Source organism: Hylobates moloch, unplaced genomic scaffold (genome assembly GCF_009828535.3).
Source record: "Hylobates moloch isolate HMO894 unplaced genomic scaffold, HMol_V3 SCAFFOLD_23, whole genome shotgun sequence".
Classification (NCBI taxonomy): domain Eukaryota; kingdom Metazoa; phylum Chordata; class Mammalia; order Primates; family Hylobatidae; genus Hylobates; species Hylobates moloch.
The window spans coordinates 5570759-5576758 of NW_026652298.1; positions in this window are offsets into that span (position 1 = coordinate 5570759).

Sequence of the window (6000 nt, forward strand, 5' to 3'; positions counted from 1 at the left end):
AATGTGTTGAATATCTCATCTAATTTATTGAATACTGTACTGAAAGTGAAAAACTGGTTGTATATGGGCACTCACCATTAACGTACACACCTGAAAGCACACTGGGCCGAAGAATGTTTGAAACATCTAAAATTGCTGGATGACAGGGATGCCACGGTGACAGGGCAATCAATTTCTCTTTTGGTGAGGCTCGAGAATAAGCACTTGGGTATCCACACAGAACGCTGTAGAGTTTGGATGGTTTACCCTCGTGGTCTCATGGCTGGCTAAAAGCTGCGTCTGGCTGCTGCTGCCCAGCATGACAGTCTCCATCCACCACATACTGCTAGCCTGGGAAAAGAGCAAAATTCACAGTACGATTTCTGCTGAATGCATATCGCTTTTACACCATCATAAAGTCAAAAAGTCGTGTAAGTTTAACCGCTGTAATGGTCCGTTTGGTATATTTAATGCAACTCAAGATCAGCTTTCATCAGATTCTGCAAGCTCTTCCATTTTTGTACTTTTCCCCTCAGCCCTTAGAATCTAGTGCCCTTTTTCTAATTATTTCAATGTCTGCTCTCAAGAGAAGGCAGAAATTGAGATGTGACTGATAATTATGGCTTAACTTCTCTTCCTTGAATTCTTTGCATTTTAATAGGAGTGAAAGACTGTGGCCTTAGCTAAAAGGAAGCTCAGAATGTGGAATCGCAAACACCAGCTACATATGTGAGAGTTTGGGAATAATGGTGATGTAGTGGGGAAGGAACGTCAGGGGGTACCTGATTTCACACAGGATGGATAACCTACCTATTCCACCAGTCCCTGGGATCTTGGGGGTGGAGTAGATACGTCTTTTCTGATTTCATTGTTTGCACTTAACAACATTTTCCCCTATTTATTTACTAGAGACAGGATCTTGCTGTATTGGCCAGGCTGATCTCTAACTTCTGGCCTCCCAAAATGCTGGATTTACAGGTACATGCCACAGTGCCTGGCCTTGATAACATTTTTATTATATAGGACGGCAGCAGTGGTCAGTTTTCCCCTCGCACCTTCCCCATAGCTTCACACTTGTGCTGGTTTGCGTAGTTCTCTCTCATTAGGGCCCTAACTTGGGAGCAGTCATCTTTTCATTTTGTTTGGTGTGGCCTTTATCGATTTTTTTAGTGTATTGGAAATAGGGTGGTATTTCGTTTTATAAAGCATTTTCTAAAAACTTTGACTTGCCAGTATGTGCTTATGCTCACTGTTGGATTTAGATTCCCCGGTCCACACCGAAGCGCGAACCTAGTACCTCCAGCGTGAAACAATCCAGAAAGGAGCCGCCTATGTCCCGGGGCCCTGGCCGGGAGAACGCCTCGCGGGGCAGGCTGGTGGGTGGCTGTGTGCGGGGAGCCGCGGCGAAGCTGCTTCCGCCGGCGCGTCCCGAGCTCGCGGAGGCGGGCTTCCACGGGCGGCCCTGACCCGGTGGTCCTGACGCTCTGCCAGCCAGCGGCGGGAGGCTTCCCAGGGGCGGAGCGAGAGGTTGGCCCGGTAGGATCGGGGGACTGAGCTGAGAGTCACCGTGGTTCCTGCCCTGGGAGCCCAGGCTGGCCACACCCAGGTGAATGGCACTGTGGGGCGCGGCGCAGCTAGGTTGGCCTCGCGGGTTTTCGTTGGGCTCTCACTTTAGAATGGCAGTTCTGATCTCTTTGGATCACATAAATTATAGAACTAAGTTTTACATAAAATTGCAGGAGCTTTAACCTTTAACCTCCTTGAAATCCATTAACAGACCCACCCAAAGGAGCCAAGAACTGCACATTGACCCCTGCTCTAGAGACAGATGGTGCCATGAGGGATTCCATGCCAGGAGGGGACGGGACCAGCGGTTGGCGTGTGGGGACACTGACGCTGGACACTGAAGTGAGCAAATGAGATTTGTCCCAGTTCTTTGATCTTTACCTAAGTAATTCATTGTTTTGCTGTAATTTGGGGGATGTTTATCAAATCATCAAAGTAGGTCATCTGGAAGATACTTTTCTGTGGGAGGTTTCTTGAAAGATTTTTTTGTCTCCATCAGGGTTTTCTGGATTTAGAGTCTCATATTTCTGCGGGATTCTTTTTCAGAATCAAAAATCTCTTCCCTCTCCTTCTGAACATAGGAACCTACTATCCCACCATCTTGGATATTTTAACTTGGTTTTAGTTTTAGTTTTGGGACGAGGCTTACCGTCTGGGAGATTGAAGAATTCTCAACAGAAATTAAAGCACTTTAAAATAGTTTTAAAAATTATGGATAGCAGGAGAAGCTTCTTCTATGTAACAAAGTAAGCCTGATACTAGTTGGAGTGGCCTTAACATTGGCTGTATTGGCCAACTTGTGTAGTACCTAGGGTATCAATGACCTGCTTTAGGCTTTGATTTGCTTATGTGTAAAAGGAAGACAATAACTAGATTTTTTTCCCCCACATCTCCATCTGATGAAGTCACACAGTCCATACAGTTACATAAAGTATTTTTAAGAGGCAGCCCTGTGTAAGAAGGCTCAGTATCATAGCTGAATGCTGGTGCAGTTGGATTTTAATGCTCAGGTCTTATTCTGGTATTGCATTAACTGCTTTGTCGATTTTAGAGAGTTGATTCTTAAGAAGTCAGTGATCACTTTGCCAACTCTAATGGTTGAATCCCTATTATGATACAGTTTGCCCTTGGGATATCATACAGCAAGAGTGATGCCTGTTAATTGACCATCTTGGCATCTTCTTTTATACCTCCTCTAGCAATTGTTTAATCAATCTTAGATTGTTCCATTACTGGAGATGTATTCATGACAATCCACTGATGCCAATCAGCTAAGCATACTTCCCAGTGTGTTCATGCCAGTTAAATGTTGCAATACAATTTCTGGCAATTTCATCTTAACATGTTTGTTCTTCAGCTGAGGTATTTTATTGGGCTAGCAGTCATCTGGATAGGTGGAAAGTTTGGTTCCAATAATTTACTTCAGTTTTATAAACAGAATTACTGTTGCTATGATGCCACAAAGAAAACACTATCATTTGGAGTAGAATTTAGAATGTATACATGCCAAAATAAGTTCAGTTTATCATAATGTGAATACTATAAAATACGTACTGAGAGGAATGCTAATCACTTATTTAAATAGTAACAAACCTGTAGTTTTCTCATCTGTGTATGTAATTCACTAGGAAAATGAACCCTACTGTGGTGAAATGACTCAGATTAACCAAAGTTTGAATCCCATTACTAATTGTGTGATCTTAGGGAAGTTAATTTTTTCAATTTGAAATAAAATTTACCTACAATGAAATGCACAAATCTTAAGTTTACAGCTTAAATGTTTACCTATGTGTGCTCCTTGTAACTGTCACCTAAATCAAGATATGAAACATTTCTATCACCCTAGACAGTTTCCTCTTGCCCCTTTACAGTCAACTCCCTGGCCCAGAGCACTATTCTGATTTTTATCACCATAAATTGGGTTTGCCTGTTCCTGAATGTCATATAAATGGAGTCATAGAGTATCTTTCTTTTGTATATGGCTTCCTTTGTTCAACATAATAGCTGTGAGATTCATCCATGTGGTTTTGTGTAATAGTTTCTTTTTATTGTGTCATATGAATAACTACAAATTATTTTTGTAGTCTCCTGTTGATAGGCATTTGGATTGTTTCCAGATTTTGAACAAAGCTCCTACAAATATTTTACTACAAGTCTTTTGGTCAACACAAGGACTCATTTTCCTGGGCATATACTTAGAAGTGTAATTGCTGGAACATAGGGTATAACTTTTTATTAGAAACAGCCAAAGAGTTTTCCAGAATGGTTGTACCATTTACTATAGCCACCAGCATTATAAGAATGTTCTGTTTGCTCCACATCCTCACCATCACTATGTGTTACTGTTGTTTTTAATTCTAGCCATTTACTGTGGTTTTAATTTATGTTTCCCTGATGATTAGCGATGTTGGGCACCTTTTCATATGCTCATTGGCAGTTTCCTTCTTTCTTCACCTGTTTACATGTCTGTCCAGTCACATAAAAGAGAGTGGAGAAAAGGTGGTGAAGCGGTGTTGTCTGGGGTAATGCCTGAGATTCATTATCTCATGCCAAGGCAATCGAAGATGCGGCCACACAAGGAGTGGATTTAGGAGCAGAAAGTTTAATAGGCAAAAGAGAAAAGAGAATAGCTCTCTCTCCTGCAGAGAGAGGGATGCCAGAGTGGGTCTTCTGGTCCCATGGTGAAGTGCACAGGGTTTTATAGTCTGGCTTGAGGAGGCAGTGTCTGATTTACATAGGGCCCAAAGATTGGTTGAGCCAGGTGTGATGTTTATATAACAATTGAAGAAGCTGGCCACCGCAATCTAATCTTTTATTATGCAAACAGATTTTCTACCTGGCTGGTGCCGTGTTGTCTGCTCCTTACTGTACATATGGCTGACAAAGGGAAGATGGAGCCGCCATGTTGAACATGCCTAGCCCCTAGGTAGCCTTTTCCTATTGTCACAGCTGCCAGATTTCACCCGTGCAAGCTTCCAGCTTGCTTCTGTATGTCTGCAGCTCAATTTTACAGGCTGCTTTTTGTTAGAAAAGAAATGATTTGAGGGCTGCTTTTTATTAAAAGGGAAACCGGATCAAGGACTTCCTTACCCTCACTGTCTGCCTAAATAACTTTCTAAAATTCCTATATCATTGGGATCAAACGATGAGGTGCTGTCTTGCTATTCAGTGGTGATACCAAGAGTTGTGAAAATAGTTTATCCTTAGGCTAAATTACAGTCCTTTGGGTTGCTCATTATATCTTTAGGGTGAGATTTGCTGCTGTTACAACCCCAAAACTTCAGTGGCTTAACAAAATAGAAGTATGTTTTTTGCTCACCTGACTGTCCAAAAGGGTTATTCCTGGTAGGTAAATGTCCGTCCCAGTAGTTACTTAAGAATCCAGGTTCCTTGCATCCTGTGGCTCTGCAGTCTGGTACGACTTCCAAGATCTTTATGCTTCTCTTCATCGCCAGAGAAAGGGAAAGAGTTGGGGAGGAGAGAGACAAAGTGGACTTGTGGAACATTTTTATGAGTCAGGCAAATAAATAAGCATATACATCTCAGATTCCACTGTTACAAACTTAGTCACATGTAACTGTAAGAGAGACTGGGAAATGTGGCCTCATCTGTGTGCTCAGAAAGCTGGGAATCAGCTAGCGGTTTTTGCCAATACTGATGAAATGGGTTGTTCTCCAGGATGGTCAATGGATTTCTGTAGTAAATTGAGTCAGGACAAGACTTCTTAATCTTCACATATCAAGGAATCTGTGTAAACTGCTAAGAGTTCTTAAATAAGACACCTTCCCATTCTCTGCTTTCTGCAGCATGAAGGAGAGTGACCATGGAAATATAGATAATGATAACTGAAATCCATTCTGTGATGGTACAGAATGCTTGGCTGAAAGCTCTTCTCCATTCATGATGATTTTTAAAATCTGGTATCTGATATTTATAAAATAAATGCAATTTGGAATAAAGTAATCATATTTCATCTTTCATAAATAATCCAGAACTTAAGATTTTAAAACTTTAAAAAAGTGATTAAGTAGTTTTAGTGACTTATTAGAAAATGACTTCTAAGACAGTCCATGGGGAAAAGCAAAGCTGTTTCTTTCACACCTTTTTTTCCATTGGGCTACTAATATACTCCTGTATTTGAGTTGTCAAGTCATTATACTGTTCTTTTGTCTTAAAATCCTCTATCAACAAGAGAGAAATTACTGTAAATAATTTAAACCTTGGGTCAGCAATCTTTCTAGCTCTTAAGAGTTCCGTACACGTCATTGTTAGAGGAAGGAGAAGAAGAAGAAGGTAAAAGGGGAACAGAAAATGATCATGAGTTGAGGTGCAGTAGAGCTTCTCCAATTCTTATGTCTTGTAATAAAGTGGCCTTGTGTTGTCTAAGCTTTTCTGGGACAAATTGTTACTCTAGAACTGTCCTGTAAAAATATAATGTGAGCCATATATGTAGTT